The sequence below is a fragment of the Lissotriton helveticus genome, chromosome 4_1 (assembly GCF_964261635.1).
Source record: "Lissotriton helveticus chromosome 4_1, aLisHel1.1, whole genome shotgun sequence".
Lineage (NCBI taxonomy): Eukaryota > Metazoa > Chordata > Amphibia > Caudata > Salamandridae > Lissotriton > Lissotriton helveticus.
The window spans coordinates 1,709,155,561-1,709,180,583 of NC_136063.1; positions in this window are offsets into that span (position 1 = coordinate 1,709,155,561).

A 25,023-nucleotide genomic window follows, 5' to 3' on the forward strand; every position below is an offset into this window, starting at 1 on the left:
GGACTCCCAGCAGTGCCCAGACATTGGAGGTGTGGGTAGATATGTCACCCAGCAGTGCCCAGACATAGGAGGGGTGGGTGTAGAGGACTCTGAGTAGTGCCCAGACATAGGAGGGATGGGTGCAGAAGACTCCCAGCAGTGCCCAGACATAGGAGGGGTGTGTGGATATGTCTCCCAGCAGTGCCCAGTCATAGGAGGGGTGGGTGTACATGACTCCCAGCAGTGCCCAGACATAGGAGGGGTGGGTGCAGAGGACTCCGAGTAGTGCCCAGACATAGGAGGGGTGTGTGCATATGACTCCCAGAAGTGCCCAGACATAGCAGGGGTGTGTGGATATGTCCTATAGCAGTGCCCTGATATAGGGGGGGTGTGTGAATATGTCTCCCAGCAGTGCCCAGACATAGGAGGGGTGGGTGTACAGGACGCCCAGCAGTGCCCAGACATAGGAGGGGTGGGTGGATATGACTCCCAGCAGTGCCCAGACATAGGAGGGGGGTGTGGATATGTCTCCTACCAGTGCCCAGACATAGGAGGTGTGGTTGGATATGTCTCCCAGCAGTGCCCTGAAATAGGAGGGGTGGGTGTACAGGACTCCCAGCAGTGCCCAGACATAGAAGGGGTGGGTGGATATGTCTCCCAGCAGTGCCCATACATAGGAGGAGTGGGTGTACAGGGCTCCCAGCAGTGCCCAGACATATGAGGGGTCACTGGATATGACTCCCGGCAGTGGCCAGACATAGGAGGGGTGTGTGGCTGTGTCTTCCAGAAGTACCCAGACATAGGATGGGTGGGTGTTCATGACTCCCAGCAGTGCCCAGACATAGGAGGTGTGGGTGGATATGTCTCCCAGCAGTGCACAGACATAGGAGGGGTGGATGTACAGGACTCCCAGCAGTGCCCAGACTTAGGAGGGGTGTGTGGATATGTATCCCAGCAGTGCGCAGACATAGGAGGTGTGTGTGGATATATCTCCCAGCAGTACCCAATAATAGGCGGGGTGGGTGTAGAGGACTCCCAGCAGTGCACTGACATAGGAGGGCTGTGTGGATATGTCTCCCAGCAGTGCCCAGACATAGGAGGGGTATGTGTAAGAACTTCCAGCAGTGCCCATACATAGGAGGGGTGGGTGTACAGGACTCCCAGCAGTGCCCAGACATATGAGGGATGGGTGCAGAGAACTCCCAGCAGTGCCCAGACATAGGAGGGGTGTGTAGATATGACTCCCAGAAGTGTCAAGACATAGGAGGGGTGTGTGGATATGTCACCCAGCAGTGCCCTGACATAGGAGGGGTGTGTGGATATGTCTCCCACCAGTGCCCAGACATAGGAGGGTGGGTGTACAGGACTCTCAGCATTGCCCAGACATAGGAGGGGGGTTGTGTAGAGAACTCCCAGCAGTGCCCAGAAATAGGAGGTGTGGGTGTACAGGACTTCCAGCAGTGCCCAGATGTTGGACCCGGCCTCGTGGCATGTTCCCACTCCTTCCGCATGGCGGGCCCTGGACAACATCGACCCCTGTCCTCCCCCCTGAAGCTACCCTCTCCAGCCTTCAACGAGATCAGCCACTCCTGGCGACCCCCGGCTCTCCCCCTCAGGAACACGGCGACCCCTACTCGCTCCACTCTGCTGGTCCGGCCCTACCCCGGGCCGCCATCTCAGGCCCCGACTCCATCTTGGGCCCTCCTCGTCCGGACCACGTGGCCTCGGCCCGACTTCGACCGCGGTCCCAGCGAAGCCCCGACATCGAGGCACCAAGATCCGACCAGGTGGTAAAGCAGCCACTTGACGGATCAAGGAGGAGGGGAGTTTCGATGGGCCTCCAGCCATCCCCAAACGCCTGGTTTTGATCGCCCTCCGGCCTCCCTGGGCGCTGGCTCCACCCCCCTGCTGGGTGTCTGGACACTCTCATCCCGGCCCCTCTGACCCCCAGGTACGAGGGTCCAGACATCAAAGGACTCCAGACCTATATCTGGGGCAGCTCTGGAACGGGTCAGTAGTTGTATCCTGTAGTCGAGAGCCCTGCTGATCGAATCGCGGCTGACCCTGAAAAGACCTTGTTACTCTGAACCGTGAAACTATCTTCAGAGCCCTGCTGGTGCTCCCGCGGCCCGACCTCGCTGAAACCATCTGCGGAGCCCTGCTGGCGCTGCCGCGGCCAGACCTCGCTGAAACCACCTTCGGAGCCCTGCTGGCGCTGCCGCGGCCTGACCTCGCTGAAACCATCTTTAGAGCCCTGCTAGCGCTGCTGCGGCCCGACCTCGCTGAAACCATCTCCGGAGCCCTGCTGGCACGGCCGCGGCCCGACCTCGCGAAACTCCCCAGCTCGAGGATTGAGAGCTGAGCATAGGGTATTCCGGTGCCAGGCTGGTACTAAGACTGTCCCGCTACCCTATTCCCCCAAGTACCGAGACATTAAGGATCCCTCGATCCGTTTGTATATATATTGCTGAGAGAACCTGCCTTGATTGCTGATAAAGTCTTTAAGTATCCATCCTCTGGTGTGGTGTCCATTTGTAGTCGTGGGATTGCTCGGCTGTACGATTCTAGGAGGGGAACCTCACCCAGGAGGCCTCTCGACGGCGCTCGGCCAACTCCAGAAGGAGAGGTGGGTCTCGGGGTGGTCAGTCAGACATCTTCTGCCTCCCCTGGGATCGCCTTTCTAACATTGGTGGCAGCGGTGGGATCCGAGCCGACGCAAATCGTACAGAGAGTGACGCACTCACTGCAGAAAGAAACACACCACAACCATGAGTATCGAAGAAACCAGACCGACCGCAGAGTTCCAGAAGGAATGGTTGGAAGAATATACCCACAAAGAATTGAAACAATTCTGCAAGGACCTGGGCATCGCTACTACTGGACTAAGCACCAAGGACGATTTCAAGCAGGCCCTACAAACGTGGGTGGAGGCAGGAGCTACACCACCCCAGACCGGAGATGACACGGTCTCAGACATACACCCGGAAAACCTCGCAACCTCAGCGGAGGAAAGACGTACCAGCGTAAACACGGGCCTCTCCCACGAAGACGCCCGAGAGCGAGAAAGGAGCCGACTCCACGAATTGGAGCTCGCCCGACTCCGTCTAGACGGAGAACTACAGCTGGCAGGGAAAAAAATAGCCCTTGACTAACTACGGCTGCAAGGACACCTGGAAGAGAAACGGAGACAGAGGGATTTAGAGGAGAAGAAGCTCACGTACGAGCACAAGCGGGGCTTAAAAGAACTTGAGATCAAGGCCAAAAATGGTGAGACCAGCACCTCCGAGAACCGGAACCCCCCTCCTCCTGCGGACACGAAGGTCCACATCCCCAAGGATGTCGTCAAAGAATACTATAAAAACGACGACATCCAACAATGGTTTAAGGCCTACGAAGTAGCTATGGCCTCTCATCGAGTACCCCAAAAAGACTGGGGTGCCGGCTTATGGGAGAAGTTCGTCAGCGAAGGGAGAGACACCCTGCTAGAGCTCTCAGACGCCGAGATGACCTCTTACGAACATATGAAAGCCGCCCTCCTTACTCGCTATGGGCTCACCCCCGAGATGTACAGGCAGCGATTCCGAGACTGTAAAAAAATCCCCGGTACTACATGGGTGGAGTACGTGAACTTCTATAGCAGAGCCCTCGAGGGGTGGATCGAAGGCAGCCAGGTCACCACCTACGAGCAACTGTTCAACCTCATCGTATGGGAGCACCTCGCCAACAACTGTTTTGTCGAACTCGGACAGCATCTCCTCGACAGCAAGCTGAACGAGCCCCGTAAGCTCGCCGTCGAAGCCGATCGATGGGTGAGCACCCGGGTCCCCCGGAACTCGATGGGCGACTACGGCCGAGCTTCCCAGGGGTCCCACCGCCCACGAGGCGGCGGAGGGGGCCAGAACAGGAACCAAGACTTCCCCAAGGTGCCGCCCCGGAGTCCACCCCGGGGGTCGCCCCCGACCCACACTTCGCCATCCCTGGCCAGAAGAGGAGCCCCCCCAGCACGGCCGGGGCCCCGCGCGAACGTTACCTGCCACAGATGCCAGCGGCCCAGTCACTATGCCAGTGACCCCCACTGCCCGATGAACCAACGACCCGGCACCACCGGTCCTCCAAACCGCCAGATCGCTGCTGCCGCCCTGGGAGATGAGAGGGGCGAAGAAGAGAACTATGACGAAGACCAGGCCGAGTGGGAGCCCGCCGCCATGTCCCTCGTATGTCTAGGCGAAAGAGACATGGTCCCCCGGGCCCCGATTCCCGGCAACACTCAGAAGTACCGCCAGTGGGTCACCATTAATGGGCGCCGGGCCAAAGCCCTCCGCGACACCGGAGCCAGCGTGACGGCCGTCCGTTGCCACTTGGTGACCCCCGACCAGATCCTGCCCAATGTGCTGTGCCCAGTACGGTCGGCGGACAATTCAGAGAGCCTGTGCCAGATGGCCCGAATCCCCTTCGAATGGGAGGGAGTGTCGGGCATGCTTAAAGTGACCGTCCGGGACGATGCCCCCGTGGACTGCCCCCCGGGAACGACCTAGAAAGTTCCCCCTGGGCCGACGTTGAGCGGGGAGAGCATCTGGGGATGCTAGTTCTCCCCGAGTCGGTCTGTGCGACCACCCGATCCATGACCGCCCGGGCCACCATCCCGACTGAATCCACCCCGACCGAAGAACCGGAGTGGCCCGCGCCACCACCGCCCTCCGACCCCGAAGACGCCGAGCCCGGTCCACTGGGGCCCAATGGTGAAGCAATTGCCGAGCTCGGCGACCTCCAGGAACTAGCCCAATGGCGCCAAGAAGGTGGCCCCACCCGAGAACAGTTCCGTCAGGAACAGAAAGTGTGTCCCTCCCTCGAGGGGACCCGACAGCAAGCCGCCGCGCAAGCCGCCGGAGACCCATCGGGGTCCCACTGGGTCTATTGGGACAACGATCTCCTCTACAGCGAACAGAAGATTGCCGAACTGGGGGCCAGCCGGGTGCTGGTGGTCCCCCTCCGGTTCAGGGACTTCCTCCTGAACCTGGCACACGATGTGCCCCTTGCCGGGCACCTGGGGCAGGACAAATCCTACAGCCGCCTGGTGACCCATTTCTACTGGCCAAAAATGAAGAATGATGTGAACAATCACTGCCGGACTTGCCCAACCTGCCAAGTCAGCGGGAAGAGCGGAGGGAAGCACAAGGCCCCCTTCAACCCTTTCCAGTCGTCAACACCCCATTCGAGCGGGTGGGGATCGACATTGTGGGGCCTCTGGAGCCCCGAACATCTCAGGGGCACCGTTTTATTCTCGTCCTGGTGGACCATGCCATCCGCTATCCCGAAGCCATCCCTCTCCGGACCGTGACGGCCCCTGTGGTGGGCCGGGCGCTGATGGGGATCTTCTCCTGGGTAGGCTTCCCCCGAGAGGTCGTCAGTGACCGGGGTACGAACTTCATTTCCAGATACATGAAGTCCCTGTGGCAACAGTGCGGGGTCACGTACAAGTTTACGACCCCCTACCACCCCCAAGGGAATGGACTGGTGGAACGTTTCAACCGAACCCTCAAGGGGATGATCATGGGCCTGGAAGAGCCCTTGCGACGCCAGTAGGACGTGTTGCTGCCCTGCCTTCTCTTCGCCTATCGGGAGGTCCCTCAGAAGTCTCTGGGGTTCAGCCCCTTCGAACTATTGTATGGGCACCCTGTCCGGGGTCCCCTCAGCCTGGTCAAAGAAGGCTGGGAGGCCGCAGTCAAAGATGCTCCCCCCGAAGTCTACCGGTACCTCCTGACCCTCCGAAACCAGACTCGGCGGTTCCGGGAACTTGCCAAGGACAACCTCGAGGCCAGCCAAGAGGAGATGAAACGCTTGTATGACCAAAACGCCTCATCCCTTAAGTTCGAGCCGGGCCAACAGGTCTGGGTCATGTCCCCGGTCGAACCATGTGCCCTCCAGGACAAGTGGACTGGGCCCTTCAAAGTGGTGGAGCGCAAGAGCCCTGTCACATACCTGGTGGACATGGAGTCCCCCAGGGACCCCCTCCGGGTCCTCCACACAAACCGGCTCAAGCCTCACTTTGTCCGAACAGAACTTAGCCTGCTGATGGCTACTGATGGTGGGGCCGAAGACGACTCCGAGCCCCTACCGGACCTCCTGATCACCTCCGAGCAAGATGGCTTCGTCGAGGGGGTCACCCTCTCCTCCGCCCTGACCCCAGAACAGCGCCAGGACTGCCAAAAGCTGTTGGGTCAATTCACAGACTTGTTCTCTCTCACCTCCGGAGTCACCCAGTGGTGCGTCCACGATGTCGAACCGGGGACAGCCCGCCTGTGCGACACCGGGCCTACCGAGTTCCCGACCGAGTTCAGACCTGCATTCAATTGGAGGTCTCCAAGATGCTGGCCCTGGGGGTAATCGAACCCTCTGACAGTCCCTGGGCCAGTCCTGTTGTCCTGGTCCCAAAAGCCGCCCCCCCTGGTGCCACTCCCGAACTGCAATTTTGTGTAGACTACCAGGGGCTGAACGCCGTCACCCGGACCGATGCCCACCCCATTCCCCGGGCCGATGAACTGATCGACCGCCTGGGGGCGGCCCGCTACCTGAGTACATTCGACCTAACCTCCGGCTACTGGCAGATCGGACTCACCCCGGGTGCCCAAGAGCGCTCCGCCTTCTCAACCCCCGATGGCCATTACCACTTCAGAGTGATGCCCTTCGGGATGAAAAACGCCCCCGCAACCTTCCAGAGGCTGGTGAATAAGGTGCTGGCAGGGCTAGAAGAGTTCAGCGCCGCATATCTGGACGATATTGCGGTGTACAGCCTCCACTGGGACGAGCACCTCAGGCACCTCCGGGAGGTCCCGACGGCCCTCAGACGGGCCGGACTGACCATAAAAGCAAGCAAGTGCCAGATCGGCCAAGGGTCCGTGACCTATCTGGGACACCAAGTGGGGAGCGGCCATGTGGCTCCCCTTCAACCCAAGATCGACGCCATCATGGCCTGGGAGCCCCCGGTCACCCAGACAGCAGTCAGAGCCTTCCTGGGGCTCACTGGGTATTTCCGGCGCTTCGTGAAGAATTATGGGATTATTGTGGGCCCCCTCACCGAACTCACTTCCAAGAAGCAACCACAGAAGGTGGACTGGACACCCGAGTGTCAGGCCGCCTTCGAGACTGAAGACAGCGATGTGTACCGCCCCCGTGTTCCAAGCCCCCGACTACAGCCGGGAATTCGTAGTCGAAACAGACGCCTCAGAGCACGGTGTTGTGGCGGTCCTTTCCCAAATCAACCCCGAAGGAGTTGATCAACCGGTGGCCTTCATCAGCCGACGTCTGCTGACCTGAGAGCAACACTGGAGCACCATTGAACGAGAGGCCTTCGCCGTGGTGTGGGCCCTCAAGAAACTCCGACCCTATCTCTTCGGCACCCACTTCAGGGTGCAAACTGACCACCGGCCCTTGCGGTGGCTGATGCAGATGCGGGGAGAGAATCCAAAATTGCTGAGATGGTCCATCTCTCTACAAGGGATGGACTTCACTATGGAACATCGCCCCGGCAACGACCACGCCAACGCAGACGGCCTGTCCCGCTTCTTCCGCCTTGGTGAGGAGAACCCCCAAGAGGATGGGTGACTCTCCCTGCCTTCAGCTGGGGGGGACGTGTGTTGGACCCAGCCTCGTGGCGTGGTCCCACTCCTCCCGCATGGCGGGCCCTGGACGACATCGATCCCTGTCCTCCCCCCTGAAGCTACCCTCTCCAGCCTTCAATGAGAGCCGCCACTCCTGGCGACCCCTGGCTCTCCCCCACAGGAACACGGCGACCCCTACTCGCCCCACTCTGCTGGTCCGGCACTACCCCGGGCCGCCATCTCAGGCCCCGACTCCATCTTGGGCCCTCCACGTCCGGACCACGTGGCCTCGGCCCGACCTCGGCCGCGGCCCCAGCGAAGTCCCGACATCGAGGCACCAAGATCCGACCAGGTGGTAAAGCGGCCACTTGACGGATCAAGGAGGAGGGGAGTTTCGATGGGCCTCCAGCCGTCCCCGGACGCCTGGTTTCGATCGCCCTCCGGCCTCCCTGGGCGCTGGCTCCACCCCCCTGCTGGGTGTCTGGACACTCTCATCCCGGCCCCTCCGACCCCCAGGTCAGTACGGGTCAGTATTTGTATCCTGTAGTCGAGAGCCCTGCTGATCGAATCGCGGCTGACCCTGAAAAGACCTTGTTACTCTGAACCCTGAAACTATCTTCAGAGCCCTGCTGGCGCTGCCGCGGCCTGACCTCGCTGAAACCATCTTCGGAGCCCTGCTGGCGCTGCCGCGGCCCGACCTCGCTGAAACCATCTCCGGAGCCCTGCTGGCGTGGCCGCTGCCCGACCTCGCTGAAACCATCTTCGGAGCCCTGCTGGCGCTGCCGCGGCTCGACCTTGCGGAACCCCCTAGCTCGAGGATTGAGAGCTGAGCGTAGGGTATTCCGGTGCCAGGCTGGTACTAAGACTGTCCCGCTACCCTATTCCCCCAAGTACCGAGACATTAAGGATCCCTCGATCCGTTTGTATATATATTGCTGAGAGAACCTGCCTTGATTGCTGATAAAGTCTTTAAGTATCCATCCTCTGGTGTGGTGTCCATTTGTAGTCGTGGGATTGCTCGGCTGTACGATTCTAGGAGAGGAACCTCACCCAGGAGGCCTTTCGACGGCGCTCGGACAACTCCAAAAGGAGAGGTGGGTCTTGGGGTGGTCAGTCAGACATCTTCTGCCTCCCCTGGGATCGCCTTTCTAACACCAGACATAGGAGGGGTGGGTGGATATGTCTCCCAGCAGTGCCCAGACATAGAAGGGGTGGCTGTACAGGACTCCCAGCAGGGTCCTGACATAGGAGGGTTGGGTGTACAGGAGTCCCAGCAGTGCCCAGACTTAGGAGGGGTGTGTGGATATGTCTCCCAGCAGTGCCCAGACATAGGAGGTGTGGGTGGATATGTCTCCCAGCAGTACCCAGACATAGGTTGGGTGGGTGTACAGTACTCCCAGCAGTGCCCTAACATAGGAGAGGTGTGTGGATATGACTCCCAGAAGTGCGCAGGCATAGGAGGGGTGTGTGGCTATGTCTCCCAGCAGTGCCCTGACATAGGAGGGCTGTGTGGATATGTCTCCCAGCAGTGCCCAGACATAGGAGGGGTGGGTGTAAGGACTCCCAGCAGTGCCCATACATAGGAGGGGTGGGTGTACAGGACTCCCAGCAGTGCCCAGACATATGAGTGGTGGGTGCAGAGGACTCCCAGCAGTGCCCAGACATAGAAGGGGTGTGTGGATATGACTCCCAGAAGTGCCAAGATATAGGAGGGGTGTGTGGATATGTCTCCCAGCAGTGCCCTGACATAGGAGGGGTGTGTGGATATGTCTCCCAGCAGTGCCCAGACATAGGAGGGGTGGGTGTACAGGACTCCCAGCAGTGCCCAGACATAGGCGGGGGGTTGTGTAGAGAACTCCCAGCAGTGCCCAGACATAGGAGGGGTGGGTATACAGGACTCCCAGCAGTGCCCAGACATAGGAGGGTTGGGTGTACAGGACTCCCAGCAGTGCCCAGACATTGGAGGTGTGGGTGGATGTCTCCCAGCAATGCCCAGACATTGGAGGGGTGGGGGTACAGGACTCCCAGCAGTGCCCAGACATAGGAGGGGTGGGTGCAGAAGACTCCCAGCAGTGCCAGACATAGGAGGGGTGTGTGTATATGTCTCCCAGCAGTGCCAAGACATAGGAGGGGTGGGTGTACATGACTCTCAGCAGTGCCCAGACAAAGGAGGGGTGGGTGCAGAGGACTCCCTTCAGTGCCCAGACATAGGAAGGGTGTGTGGATATGACTCCCAGAAGTGCCCAGACATAGGAGGGATGTGTGGAGGGAAAACATGGCGGCCAGCTAGAGAGTCGGTCGCGGGTGCATGAGGGAGAGGTGGCGAGTTAGGGCAAAGTACGAGCCTCTACACGAGAGAAGTGTATGCAGGACTAGCAAAGTATTTTGGCAAGGTCTTACCTGACCTAAAGTTGTTGTTTGGAGCCTATTAACGCCGTAGAGAGTTGCGGTGACAGCAGCGGTGCATGGCGGCGCGGGAAGCGGTACTTTCACCCGATCCGGAAGGGGTGGAGGCGGAGCCTCGCACGGAGCTTCCAGCGGGGAGCAAGCTGTGGAGCAGAGCTGCGGCTGAGTTAGGGAGAGGAAGGAAAGCGGCGGCAAGGATTCAGTTTCGGGCGGTGGGTGCCTCAGGTAGATTGGGAGGCAGCCCCAAGAAAGGAGAAGGAGGGGAAGTGGTAAAACCTCATGTTCAATACTCTGCACCGGCAAAAAACAGTCAGGGAGGTAAGGAGGTTGGAGCAGGAGGGTTAGTCAGCCTGAGTACAAGTGAAACGAATACTGGTATAACTGCAGTAAAGAAAGAAGACGCTGCCATGTATATTTTGAGAAGCGCTGGGAGGGGAGCAGGAGGGGTGAAGGCAGTACCTGCACAAAAAAAAGAAGTTGGAGACTGGAATACTACGGTACAGAGCGAGGCCAGTAAAGGAAAATCAAAGAACACAGTGAAAAAACATTCCAGGGAGGAGAGTAAGATAGTTATACCGGACAGGAAAATAAAAATCACCCCATCTCTAAATTCTTTTTTTAAACCCCTACCTAAAACACTGATATCGCAGAGAGACTCTCCCCCCCCCTCCCCTGTCAGAAACACCAGAAGTACTCAAGGTTGAGTGTGCTAGCCTGAGTTTATCAGACTGGTCTGACCATCTGACTCCAAATAGATATCAAGTACTGGAGACAGATATGGAGGAAGAGAAGCAGGATATAGCCAAGAAAGTAGATGGGAGGGAAGGTGTGGGAGGGATTACGGAGCAAGCATGCGGGGGCGGCGAAATCGCCCCTTCCCCATAAACATTGAGTAATAAGGAGGAGCTAGAAGGCAGCGAGGCATTACTTATGAGGCCACCGGAGTTTGGAGATTTAGATCTGTCAGTTATTGCTCTTCTAAAGAAGCTGGACCTGGATGTCCATAAGGGTTTCGAAGTATCAAAGGTGAATCTGGAAGGGATTAGAGAGGCATGCGGCATTTTGGAAGCTAAATTTGACGAGCTGAATCTGCGTACTACAACACTTGAATTGGAGGTCAAGGGGATCAGAGAGAAAGTAGAGGAGAATTGTAAAGAGTTGGAGAATGTTAGATTCAGGGAAAGAGAGTACGAGGAACGGTTAGAGAGATTAGAAAATATGCAACGAAGAAATAATTTAAAAATTTTGAAACTTCCAGAGGGGAAAGAAGGTGCGGACATAAAAGGATATGTGGTCCGGTTGTTAAAGACAGAATTACAGCTAGAGGAAACCGAGGAGCAGATTGCTAGGGATATACAAAGGGTACATCGTGATCCCTTCAGACTGAACACAAATCGTTCGAAGCCCAGAAGAATATTGATACATTTCTTAACATATAGTCTAAAGGAAAAAATTCTGGCAGTGGCCTGAAAAAAGGTGCTATAATGATGGATGGAGGTAGAGTGGAGGTCAGGTTGGATCTGTCAATTGTAACGGCGAATAGGCAGTGGGAACTAGGTAAGAGGATGGAGCCGTTAAGGTGTTTGGGAGCTACGGTGCAGTTGAAATTCCCGACCTTTTTAAAAGTCATGTGGAAGACCAAAATGCACACTTTTCGATTTGTTGAAGATGTGGATAGCTTCCTGGAACAGTGTCAAAGTGAAGATATTTAATTTTGGTAGTAAAAGGAGGCTAAAGAGACATATAGAAGAGAAGAGACGTGTAGAGGTCAGGATTCTTTGCCGTAGAGAATACAGAGTGTAAATTTAGATTGCAAATAATAGACCACCGTAGGCAGCAGGCACCCAAACAGCCTGGGAAGGACCAGAGGAAAGTTGGTTGGGTTTTCCAGGGTGGGGGGTCAGGAGCAGGGGAGTAGGGGGTGTGGGGGTAGGGGGGAAGGGGGGTTGGGCAGGGGGAGAAAATTTGAAAAAGTCCTCAGGAGCTATCTTCTCACCAGGAAGATTAAAAATACTCATCGGACTAGCTATGAAAGGGGGTAATGCGACAGAACTAAATTTGTTGTCGTGGAATGTAAATGGTCTACGAGTTAAGTCAAGGAGGAACCTAATTTTGAAGTATCTGAGAGATCTCCCTGCCCATATTATGATTTTGCAAGAGACTCACTTAACTGGGTGGAGAGTAAGCAATTGTTGGTGTCACAACGCTGGCTGAGTCACGCGTTTTATACTCCTCAATTGGCAGTCACGAAAGGTATTGCGGTGTTGGTCAGGCGAGGGGTAGATTGTATAGTGGAGGGTGTGGTGGCGGATGTCAAGGGCAAATGGTTGATTGTGAGCCTCAAGATAAATGCTCAGTTGTATAATAATATAGGTTATATGGTCCAAACCAAGACGATGTGGGGCCCTTGGATGAACTGGCCAGGGAATTAATAGGCCTTTCAGGAAAAATTATTTTTGCTGGGGATTTTAACACAGTGCTGGAATATAAGTTAGATCGATCATCCAGCAGCCGGGCGTTAATGAATGTGAAAATGTCGAATAGAGTGAAAGATCTGATTGCCCAGCTGGGGGTTTGTGATGTTTGGAGAAAGAGGTACGGCCAGTCACTAGGGTATACCTATTATAATAAAAAGTATAGTCACAGATCACTGATTGATTATATCTTGATAGATCTTAGGTTGACAGACAATGTTACACAGATAACCCATGTAGGGGTTCATCTAACAGACCATTCAGCAGTAACTATGGCTCTAAAGACACAAAGCAGCAATTTGGGCTCAGTCTGGAGGTCGGACCGCACAGTTTTATATGACCATGATGCCCTTGAGAATTAAAGCAAGGAAATGGAAATCTTTTTGGAGAAGAATGTGGGGTCAGCAAAAATTGATATCGTCTGGGAGACATGTAAGGCTTTTCTTTGGGGTAGGCTAGGAGTGCTAGGAGCGGGTAAAAGGAGAGTCTATTTTAATAGGATAGATGTTTTGGAAAAGGAAATCCGAAAGCATGAGGCAGATAAAGCCAGTACAGGTGGCCAGGAGCCGGAGGGAAGGATTGTACAACAGTTGGTTGAACTAAAAGAAGAACTGAAAAGGGTGTTAAGCGGCAGGGTCAAGGAGAAATGGGAGGCCAGTCAACAGGCGCATTTTGAGTATGGAGAGGGGACAGGTAAACTGTTAGCCTGGAAGGCGAGGAAGGAGCGGGTTCGAAATTTGAAAAAAGGAAGTGAAAGTGGGGGAACGATTGCCAACCGATACTAAGGACATTGTGGGAGCCTTCCACAGGTATTTTGAGGAAGTTTATAGAGAAGACCTTGAACCAGATGCTCAGGCAGTAGATCAGTGGGTTAAGATGTTGAAACCAGTGTCTGAATGAAGAATTCCGGGATGTTTTAAATTGTGAGATCTTGCAGGGGGAAGTTGAAGCTGTAATCAAGCAGGTAAAGAAAGGGAAGGCTCCAGGACCAGACGAGCTTCCTGCTGAGGTTTATAAGGTTTTGTTAGTGAGTTTAGCCCCTATATTGACCCAAATGTTCAATGATGTTTTCCTCGGAAGGGCAGCTCTTCCATTATCGTGGAATGAGGCGAACATTATAGTATTGCCGAAACCTGGGAAACCCCCAAAGTATATGGAATCATATAGGCCGATATATCTTTTAAATTGTGATTATAAGCTCTTTGCCAATATTATGGCGGATAGGCTTGGGAAAGTTGTCGCCCACATAATACATGAAGATCAGAAGGGCTTTATTAAAGGCAGGTATTTGAAGGAGCTAACTTTCTTTCTGATAGGAAGTATAGATGTTGCTGATAAATCCTGGTAAGGAAGATGAGCTTCACACTTAGAGTGTTGGTAAAGATGATTTATTATATCGTTCAGATAGGAGATAACAGGAAACCACGCTAACCGTTGCACAGGACCAAACGGAATCCCACACCAGGGATTCCAAGTTCCAATGCATGCGGCGGGTGCGCTCGAGATTAAACACGAGGATATCACACATCCTCCTTTCTAGAAAAGAGAAAAAAAACATAACAACACAAAATCCATACAAGCAATATAAGGAATAAAAATAACATTACAGTTTGATGTAGTGAAAACTCATTTTCCAACATTGTAGTCTTTGAGCCATACAGGTGGTTTCTTTAGACGGGGAGTATACAAATTGCGGGAGGAAATGGGAACAGGTAGTTGCAGACAAGAGGCAGAAGGTAGGTGGCATGAATTGGAAGAATGAGAGGTTCCTGTCAGGTTGGGAGAAGAAGAACCTCTAGAGGGAGACGGTCTCATACAAAGAGACGGAACTTTAACAACTTTGGAGAGACTCCAAACATTACCGTCTGACAGTTCAACAACTTGCCTGCCTACTCTAACAACTAGCATAGGGTCGGAGAAGTGCGACACACCAGATCTAATAAAACCAGACTTCCTTACACGTACCCAATCACCAACCATGCAGGGATTGTTGGAATTGTTACAATTTACAGAAGTATTACTTTTCTTGAACTTACCATCAACAAGATCCCTCATCCAGGGTTGACTCATGTTACACACACCCTTTCTCCCTCGCATTTTTTCGAAAGGAGACAAATCACCAACGGATTTCGGAGTATTCCTGTAACTCCACAAGAGCTTCTTAACTGCATCGTAGCAATTTTCACCGTTGCATACTGCAAGTTGCAAACCTTCTTTGAGCACCCTAATCCACCTTTCAACCATCCCGTTACCTTGAGGATAATACACCGAAGAGTGTTTGTGTAAAATGCCATGGTTGCAACGAAAGGATTTCATTTCCACGGAGGTGAACTGGGTGCCATTATCAGAAAGGATGGAAGTAGGGAAACCTTCTTTTTCAAAAATGGAGTTTAGATAGTCAATAATAACCCTAGAAGATACATGAGGAACAAATTTTACCTCAGGCCAACTGGAGAATTGGTCTATCAAAACAATGGCATATACCGGGTTATGACCTAAAGACATCGGACCAGCAATGTCAATGGAAACACATTCCCAGGGTTTAGAAGGCCTCGTGATAGAATCATGTTGATACTTTATAGGTTTTTGTGATTTATCACTCACACAGCATTCGATACAAGATCTTACTTTTTTCTCAATCAGCTTGTCAACGCTAGGCCACCAGAATTCACTTCTTACCCTTCTCTTCATACTGGACATGCCCGGGTGACCCTCATGAGCCATATCTAACACGGTGTGTCTTAAACCATGAGGTACAACTAAAAGTAAACCTCTCAATAAAGTTTCTCCTTGGACGGAAAGTTCTTGTGCAACATGAAAGTAAGGCAAAATGCTAGAAGATAGATTGTTCTTTGAAGGCCAACCATTTTTTACAAAAGACAAAACATCTAAATAATCACGATCATCTCCACAAGCCAGTGCCCAATCATCTTCTCGGATACAACCATTGGATACCTCACAGATTGACACAACTTTATCAGGATCATCATCAGGGGCAACATGATTGTCATCTTCAACAGGTAACCTGGAAAGGAAATCGGCAAGAACATTTTTTGCACCAGGAATATATTCGACTGAGAAATGAAAATCTTGTAACTTATGCTGCCATCTTGCAATCCTGGAGGTGGCTTTGCTACATCCTTTGGTCGTAAAAAGATCAACAAGGGGACGATGATCAGAGCGTACAATAAAATCAGTACCATATACATATCTGCGAAAATATTCGATTCCCCACCAACAAGCCAAAGTTTCTTTTTCTAGAGTGGAATATTTTGTTTCAGCACCACGTAACGGTCTTGATGCAAAAGCAACGGTGACAAAACCAGTATTTTGCTTCTGCATCAGCACCGCACCAAGGCCAACATTGCTTGCATCAGTGACAATAAATGATTTACAATTGGTGTTAAAAGGCGATAAGGCAGGAGCAGAAACAATACATTTCTTTACAAAATTAAATTGAGCTTTGCAATTGCCATCCCAAATAAATTGTTGTTGGTTTTTCATTAACTTCCGTAAGTGCGAAGTTTTGTCGGAAAAGGAAGGAATGAACTTTGCATAATACTCGGCTAAACCGAGAAAAGATCTGAGTTGATCCTTGTTGGTTGGTTCGGGAGCATTCTCAATGGCCTTAACTAAACTTAACTTGGGGGAAATACCCTCTTTGTTGATGGAATGGCCTAGATAATCTACTGAAGACTTCTCAAATTTACACTTTTCCTTGGTGAGGGTAAGACCATTGTCTTGTAAGATGGATAAAACCTTAAATAAAATTTCAGAGTGTTCACATTCATCTTTGCCGAAAACTAATATGTCGTCCTGAAAATATAATACATTAGGAACATTTTTAAATATGTTGTGCATGACACGCTGGAATACTGAGGACGCGGACACTAGGCCAAAGGGCATTCTCTTGTACCTGTAGGCACCCTCAGTGGTAATAAACGATGTAAGATGTTTACTATCTTCATGAAGGGCTATCTGATGATATGCGTTAGATAAATCCAATGTGGTGAAGATAGATGCATCCTTAAGTTTAGAGAACATCTCTCCGATATTGGGTAGAGGATGCCTATCAACCCACACATTGGAATTTAGATCGCGCATATCCACACAACGACGAATTTTCCCATTGGGTTTATGGGCGACAACTACAGGCGAAAGCCACTCAGAGGATTCAATTTCCTCAATTACATCCAAATCACACAATCTTTGAAGTTCTTTTTTAACGGACACTCTTAAAGCCAAGGGAATATTACGTACTTTGTGTACCTTGGGAACAGCATTATGTTTAAGAATGATTTTGTGACTAAAGTTTTTAAGTAAGCCCAAATTAGGGGAAAAGACCTGCGGAAAAATAGTTTCCCATTTGTTGTCTGAAGATGCATCAATTGAATTGATAAAATCAGTATACCCCAGAACCTGATCAGGATGATTAGGATCAAGTTTCATCATTAACTCTCTTTGTTGTGGCCAACCTAATAAGCATGACCCATCTTTAGCAACATATACTTTAGCAGGTATCGACTTGCCCTTAAATGATAAGGTGGAATGAAAGTACCCAAATACCTCAATGGGTTTTTTACAATAACCCCTTAATTTTATGTCAGAGGGAAATAAGGACATAACCTCTGGAAATTCTTTTAACAAAACATCGTCACCAATCAACGTGTACTTTGCACCAGAGTCTGCCATAACCTTTATAGATTTGGACCCTATTTGAAGCATACAGTAAGGTGAGTCTTTTTTCTCTTCTCCAACTTCATAAACGGTGCATATGTCATCGTAGACGTCGTCATCATTGTCCACAGCTTGAACTTCAGAGAATCTGGGACGTCTGGAATCAGAAGAGAAGTTCTTTGATCTGTTGCGACTTTTGCACATTCTGGCAAAGTGACCTCTAGATTTGCAATAATTGCAGAATTGTCCAATGGCGGGACACCTTTTGTCAGTTGCAACATGGCCAGGAAAACCGCATTTGAAACAAACTACTTCTTTTCTGAAACCTTGATATGATGTAGAAGGAAAAGTAGGTTTGTTGGGAAAAGATTCAGTTATATTTTTTTTGACGGTTTGGACCACAGAGACATTGGATTTTTCTAAAGAAGATTCTTTTGGTTTTTTGTCGGATAACTCCTTGATGCCTAACTTCATATCTTCAAATCGGTGCGCAATATCAAGGGCTTTTGAAAGGGATAAATCTTTTGCGTCTAGTAACTTCTCTTGGAGTTTCACATCGGAAACATTATGCACCAGCTGGTCTCTAATCATTTGATCTTGAAACTGTTGATAATTACACTTGGCAGCTAGAATCCTTAAGTCTTTGACAAAAGAATCAATGGGTTCAATGGAAAGTTGTTGTCTGCTTAGAAACTTGTGACGAGCTACAACTTCGTTGACTTTTTTGATAAACTGTTTATCTAATTGCATGATGGCATTTTCGTAAACATCAGTTTCTTCCTCAGAAGAATTATCCAAGGTTAGAGGAGGAAGATGAGAAAGAACTTGTCTTCCTTCAGCACCTAGAGAATGCTTGAGAATAGCGAGTTTGCGTTTGTCAGTGTAATTTTCTCCACCTATGGCTTCTAGGTAAGCTTCGAAACCTTCGCGCCATTGTTTCCACTCCAAAGGGGGTTCACCTGGACTTGCCAGAAAAGGTGGTGGGGCATTAAAACTTTCCATTGTTGGTAATATAGAATTATTTACGGAGGCAAAATGATGTCATAAATAATCTTGAAGCTTGGTTTGTATTGGAATAGACTCTTTCAATGAAAGACAATTGTAGTTCTTTTCTTTACAGAGAAAATGAATTTATTGGAAAAGCATTGTGATGTCACAGAGGCGAGTAAAGTCTACTTGTGCTGACTCTGTCTTTGTGATGCAAACAGAACGTAGAGCACGGAGTTTGTTTGTGCTGGCGCTGCCTCTGTGACGAAATAAGGAACGTGGGGCACAAGGTTATGCGCATGCACTAGATTGCTAGAGAAGTAGTGTTGCATGCGCGAGATGGCCAATGAGCACGAGTTGTATTGTCTCTAGCGCGAGGAGATGCGCTTGCGTTAATTCAAATGGCCAGCGAATGAGAGAAAATGCAGCAAAAAGGATAAAAGTCTCACCATGACAGAAGAAAATGCGGGATTTTCAGGATGATGTCAACAACAGGATAGAGAGGCTTCGACAAAGTGCGTGGTGGAGTTAGCGCATTCAAGTTTAACAACAGTAATCTTATCCGGGAGTACCGGGGCTGTGGACTCCAAAAATCACCTGAGTTCGTTTCCTCGTCGTCGCCAGTGATAAATCCTGGTAAGGAAGATGAGCTTCACACTTAGAGTGTTGGTAAAGATGATTTATTATATTGATCAGATAGGAGATAACAGGAACTCACGCTAACCGTTGCACAGGACCAAACGGAATCCCACACCAGGGATTCCAAGTTCCAATGCATGCGGCGGGTGCGCTCGAGATTAAACACGAGGATACCACACATCCTCCTTTCTAGAAAAGAGAAAGAAAACATAACAACACAAAATCCATACAAGCAATATAAGGAATAAAATTAACATTACAGTTTGATGTAGTGAAAACTCATTTTCCAACATTGTAGTCTTTGAGCCATACAGGTGGTTTCTTTAGACGGGGAGTATACAAATTGCGGGAGGAAATGGGAACAGGTAGTTGCAGACAAGAGGCAGAAGGTAGGTGGCATGAATTGGAAGAATGAGAGGTTCCTGTCAGGTTGGGAGAAGAAGAACCTCTAGAGGGAGATGGTCTCATACAAAGAGACGGAACTTTAACAACTTTGGAGAGACTCCAAACATTACCGTCTGACAGTTCAACAACTTGCCTGCCTACTCTAACAACTAGTATAGGGTCGGAGAAGTGTGACACACCAGATCTGGAAATTCTTTTAACAAAACATCGTCACCGATCAACGTGTACTTTGCACCAGAGTCTGCCATAACCTTTATAGATTTGGACCCTATTTGAAGCATACAGTAAGGTGAGTCTTTTTTCTCTTCTCCGACTTCATAAACGGTGCATATGTCATCGTAGACGTCGTCATCATTGTCCACAGCTTGAACTTCAGAGAATCTGGGACGTCTGGAATCAGAAGAGAAGTTCTTTGATCTGTTGCGACTTTTGCACATTCTGGCAAAGTGACCTCTAGATTTGCAATAATTGCAGAATTGTCCAATGGCGGGACACCTTTTGTCAGTTGCAACATGGCCAGGAAAACCGCATTTGAAACAAACTACTTCTTTTCTGAAACCTTGATATGATGTAGAAGGAAAAGTAGGTTTGTTGGGAAAAGATTCAGTTATATTTTTTTTGACGGTTTGGACCACAGAGACATTGGATTTTTCTAAAGAAGATTCTTTTGGTTTTTTGTCGGATAACTCCTTGATGCCTAACTTCATATCTTCAAATCGGTGCGCAATATCAAGGGCTTTTGAAAGGGATAAATCTTTTGCGTCTAGTAACTTCTCTTGGAGTTTCACATCGGAAACATTATGCACCAGCTGGTCTCTAATCATTTGATCTTGAAACTGTTGATAATTACAATTGGCAGCTAGAATCCTTAAGTCTTTGACAAAAGAATCAATGGGTTCAATGGAAAGTTGTTGTCTGCTTAGAAACTTGTGACGAGCTACAACTTCGTTGACTTTTTTGATAAACTGTTTATCTAATTGCATGATGACATTTTCGTAAACATCAGTTTCTTCCTCAGAAGAATTATCCAAGGTTAGAGGAGGAAGATGAGAAAGAACTTGTCTTCCTTCAGCACCTAGAGAATGCTTGAGAATAGCGAGTTTGCGTTTGTCAGTGTAATTTTCTCCACCTATGGCTTCTAGGTAAGCTTCGAAACCTTCGCGCCATTGTTTCCACTCCAAAGGGGGTTCACCTGGACTTGCCAGAAAAGGTGGTGGGGCATTAAAACTTTCCATTGTTGGTAATATAGAATTATTTACGGAGGCAAAATGATGTCATAAATAATCTTGAAGCTTGGTTTGTATTGGAATAGATTCTTTCAATGAAAGACAATTGTAGTTCTTTTCTTTACAGATAAAATTAATTTATTGGAAAAGCATTGTGATGTCACAGAGGCGAGTAAAGTCTACTTGTGCTGACTCTGCCTTTGTGATGCAAACAGAACGTAGAACACGGAGTTTGTTTGTGCTGGCGCTGCCTCTGTGACGAAATAAGGAACGTGGGGCACAAGGTTATGCGCATGCACTAGATTGCTAGAGACGTAGTGTTGCATGCGCGAGATGGCCAATGAGCACGAGCTGTATTGTCTCTAGTGCGAGGAGATGCGCTTGCGTTAATTCAAATGGCCAGCGATTGAGAGAAAATGCAGCAAAAAGGATAAAAGTCTCACCATGACAGAAGAAAATGCGGGATTTTCAGGATGATGTCAACAACAGGATAGAGAGGCTTCGACAAAGTGCGTGGTGGAGTTAGCGCATTCAAGTTTAACAACGGTAATCTTATCCGGGAGTACCGGGGCTGTGGGCTCCAAAAATCACCTGAGTTCGTTTCCTCGTCGTCGCCAGTGATAAATCCTGGTAAGGAAGATGAGCTTCACACATAGAGTGTTGGTAAAGATGATTTATTATATCGATCAGATAGGAGATAACAGGAACCCACGCCAACCGTTGCACAGGACCAAACGGAATCCCACACCAGGGATTCCAAGTTCCAATGCATGCGGCGGGTGTGCTCGAGATCAAACACGAGGATACCACACATCCTCCTTTCTAGAAAAGAGAAAGAAAACATAACAACACAAAATCCATACAAGCAATATAAGGAATAAAATTAACATTACAGTTTGATGTAGTGAAAACTCAATGATGTTTTCCTCGGAAGGGCAGCTCTTCCATTATCGTGGAATGAGGCGAACATTATAGTATTGCCGAAACCTGGGAAACCCCCAAAGTATATGGAATCATATAGGCCGATATATCTTTTAAATTGTGATTATAAGCTCTTTGCGAATATTATGGCGGATAGGCTTGGGAAAGTTGTCGCCCACATAATACATGAAGATCAGAAGGGCTTTATTAAAGGCAGGTATTTGAAGGAGCTAACTTTCTTTCTGATAGGAAGTATAGATGTTGCCTCCACTCATAACCTTCCCATGGCGGTCATTGCGTTGGATGCCGCCAAGGCATTTGATCGTGTGAATTGGACATACTTAAAGGCCTTGATAAACCATCTCAATCTGGGAACATATTTAATTCAGCCTTGGCATGAATATATCAATCTCCTACATCTAGGGTATTAGTGAACGGGTCATTAACTCAGCCAATAAAAGTAATGATAGGAACGAGACAAGGGTGCCCCCTCTCTCCCCTCTTGTTCGATCTCTACATTGAACCCTTAGCCTGCAGGATTAGGGAGGCAGAGAGGATCCCCCCTTTCGAATTCCAGGGTTCGGCAAGGAAGATCGGGCTATATGACGACGACATAGGTATTCTCACCTCCAATCTACAGCAGTCGATGGGATGTTTAGAAGAAATAACTAAGGAGTTTGGGAAAGTCTCTGGGTATCTCCTAAACGCAGAGAAGACAGAGGTTATGTCTTGGAATTTAACAGCTGAGGGTATGGACTGCAAATCGGAGATACGGTATTTGAGGGTGAGAATAACGCATGACATAAGGCAGCTTACTAAAGCCAACTTTATTAAGGTTAGGAAAGAGGTTTCTTCTGCTTTGAGGGGGTGGGCACACCTCCAACTAACAATATTCGGTCGAGTCAACTTGGTGAAAATGATGATTTTACCCAAGATAACTTTTTTGTTTGACTCACTACCTCTTTTATTTGAGAAGGAATGGTTCGTAAGGTTACAGAGCGAGATAGGGTCTTTTATCTGGGCGTCAAAAGGGTCCCGCCTATCATGGAAAAAGATTAGGAGAAAACTTTTGAAGGGAGAGCTGGCGGCCCCGGACTTCCAGATTTACTCATGGGCATTCCTGATGAAGAACTGTAGGATGCTGCTGGCCACTCCGGGGAGTTCAGATATAGGGAAATTGTTGAGTGCGCTGCTTAATATGGAAAACGTGAAGCAACATGGATATATGTATAAATGTGCCGATCCAAAGTTTTTCAAAACAATTAGATTAAAAGTACTGAAGGATTTAGCGATGGTTTGGTTTAAAATCAGGAGGGCAACAAAACTACCATATTTTAGCTATATGGCACCAATTTGGGACATACCAGGTGCTCCTCTCTGGTCTAAAGATGTGTTGGCAAAGACATTGAAAACAGATGGACCTCAGAGGTGGGGAGAATTGTTTATAGAGGGGGGCTTAGCCCCGTGGGCATATTGTGAACAGGAGTGGGGTCACAAATTCTCACGGTTTAAATATCTACAGATCCAAAGTTGGGCGACCGGCAAGGTGAATCTAATCGGTCAGCACAATGTTTTTGAAGAGAAGCTGGGGACTGAAGGACCAATAAAAAAATAAGTCGCGTTGTGGTATTGGTCAATTGTGGAGTTGGAGGATGGACCATTTACATTGCCTGAGACTTTGTGGGAAGAGTGCTTGCAGAGGATTGAGTCAGAAGACCAATGGCAAGTAACTATGTTTACTTTATATAAAGTGGTTAAACCTGCAAATCTAAGGAAAAATCACTTGTTCACCCTCCACAGGGCATATTGGTCCCCCAGAAAACTCTCTAAGTTCAAGGCTGGTGGAATGGTGGCGTGTCCCAAATGTAACAGCTTTAATGAAGATGATATACACATGTTTGTCACGTGCCCAGCGATAAAGATCTTCTGGGAAACTGTAAGTACATGTCTGTCGGCGGTCCTGGGCCAGCAGATTGAGGTAAGCCCCGAACTTGTTATGTTCGGAAGATTAGATTTAAAAGGAAAAGGCTTGGATGATAAAGTAAAATTTCTCTTTTATGCTATACTGCTGGCCCAGAGGGAGATATGCAGAAACTGGGTGTCTGCGGACCCTCCGACAGAACTAAAATGGTTAAGAGCACTGAGTGCTATTGCTAAGCTGGATATTGTGGATCGGCAAAAGAAAAGATTAAGATTTTGGACTCCATTTTTGTTATTCATGGGTGAAGTGGGGTGAAATTAGTGTAAAGGTGTGCGAAGTCCCATGATTAAGCCTTCTTAAATCTCAGCGGGTATAAGTCTCGAGGAAGACCGGTCAAGGTGGTACACTTCCTCCTAAGAGCTAAGAAGCCCTTTCATATCAGATGAGTAGCCCCAGGACGGTACCGCGAAATCAGGGGTGAGAAGAGGGCAAATGAGGACAAAAAAAAAAGAATAAAAAATAGGAGGGGTGTGTGGATATGTCTCCTAGCAGTGCCCTGATATAGGAGGGGTGTATGAATATGTCTCCCAGAGGTGCCCAGACATAGGAGGGGTGGGTGTACAGGACTCCCAGCAGTGCCCAGACATAGGAGGGGTGGGTGGATATGACTCCCAGCAGTGCCCAGACCTAGGATGGGTATGTGGATATGTCTCCCAGCAGTGCCCAGACATAGGAGGTATGGGTGTGCAGGACTCCCAGAAGTACCCAGACATAGGATGGGTGGGTGTTCATGACTCCCAGCAGTGCCCAGACATAGGAGGTGTGGGTGGATATGTCTCCCAGCAGTGCACAGACATAGGAGGGGTGGGTGGATATGTCTCCCAGCAGTGCACAGACATAGGAGGGGTGGGTGTACAGCACTCCCAGCAGTGCCCAGACTTAGGAGGCGTGTGTTGATATGTCTCCCAGCAGTGCCCAGACATAGGAGGTGTGGGTGGATATGTCTCCCAGCAGTACCCAATAATAGGCGTGGTGGGTGTAGAGGATTCCCAGCAGTGCCCAGACATAGGAGGGGTGTGTGGATATGACTCCCAGAAGTGTGCAGACATAGGAGGGGTGTGTGGATATGTCTCCCAGCAGTGCCCTGACAGAGGAGGGTTGTGTGGATATGTCTCCCAGCAGTGCCCAGACATAGGAGGGGTGGGTGTAAGGACTCCCAGCAGTGCCCAGACATAGGAGGGGTGGGTTTACAGGACCCCCAGCAGTGCCCAGACATAGGAGGGGTGGGTGCAGAGGACTCCCAGCAGTGCCCAGACATAGGAGGGGTGTGTGGATATGACTCCCAGAAGTGCCAAGACATAGGAGGGGTGTGTGGATATGTCTCCAAGCAGTGCCCTGACATAGGAGAGGTATGTGAATATGTCTCCCAGCAGTGCCCAGTGAATATGTCTCCCAGCAGTGTACAGGACTCCCAGCAGTGCCCAGACATAGGAGGGGTGGGTGTACAGGACTCCCAGCAGTGCCCAGACTTAGGAGGGGTGACTGTACAGGACTCCCAGCAGTGCCCAGACATAGGAGGGGTGGGTGGATATGTCTCCCGGCAGTGCCCAGACTTAGGAGGGGTGGGTGTACAGGACTCCCAGCAGTGCCCAGACATAGGAGGTGTGGGTGGATATGTCTCCCAGCAGTGCCCAGACATAGGAGGGGTGGGTGTACAGGACTCCCAGCAGTGCCCAGACATAGGAGGGGTGGGTGCAGAGGACTCCCAGCAGTGCCCAGACATAGGATAT